Below are 686 nucleotides of genomic sequence, written 5' to 3' on the forward strand. Positions count from 1 at the left end.
TCGGAGCGCGGCTGCCGGGGGGGCTCCCACCGAACGCCCGCACCGTCGGACAGCGGCCGCCCTCTGCCACCCCACAGCCGGGGCGGGGGCTCGGTGCTCCTTTTCTTTGAACACTCCCTCCCCCCCCCCTCCTTTTTTTTTTTTTTTTTTTTTTTTTTCCTTTTTGCTTTTTTTTTTTTTTGGGAGGGGGGGGTTCGGTTGGGTTTTTCTTTTTTTTTTTTTTGGTCGTTTGGCGGAGTTTTCCTCGCAGAGGGGTGCAGGCGGCTGCTGGACGGGGGGGGTTCCTAAAGGAGGGGGCGGCTGTAGAGGGCGACGGCAGCGGGGAGGGAGGCGGCGGCGCCGGCTGCGGGGCCCCCAAAGCGGCGGAGCGGCACCGGAGTGTCACCGGACGCCTTTCGGCAGCCGGGCACCGCCTCTAAATAAAACCGACCTGGAAAATGAGTGAAAATGTTTGCGGGAGGAAGCCACGTGGTGATGCGGGAGGGCCCGGCCCCCGGGGGGAGGAGCCGAAGGGGGGGGAGGGGGCAGCCTCCACTTCATTATTTATTTTAATTTAAATACTACGTTATTTACCTCCACACAGACACACACACACCCCTCTTCGGAGCGGGGAGCGCAACCGCTCTGCGTTCCCTTCGCATCCACCCCCCCCCTCTCCACCCTTCGGGCCCCGCCCGTCCCGTCCC

Source organism: Tympanuchus pallidicinctus, unplaced genomic scaffold (assembly GCF_026119805.1).
Source record: "Tympanuchus pallidicinctus isolate F22 unplaced genomic scaffold, pur_lepc_1.0 scaffold51, whole genome shotgun sequence".
NCBI classification, from domain to species: domain Eukaryota; kingdom Metazoa; phylum Chordata; class Aves; order Galliformes; family Phasianidae; genus Tympanuchus; species Tympanuchus pallidicinctus.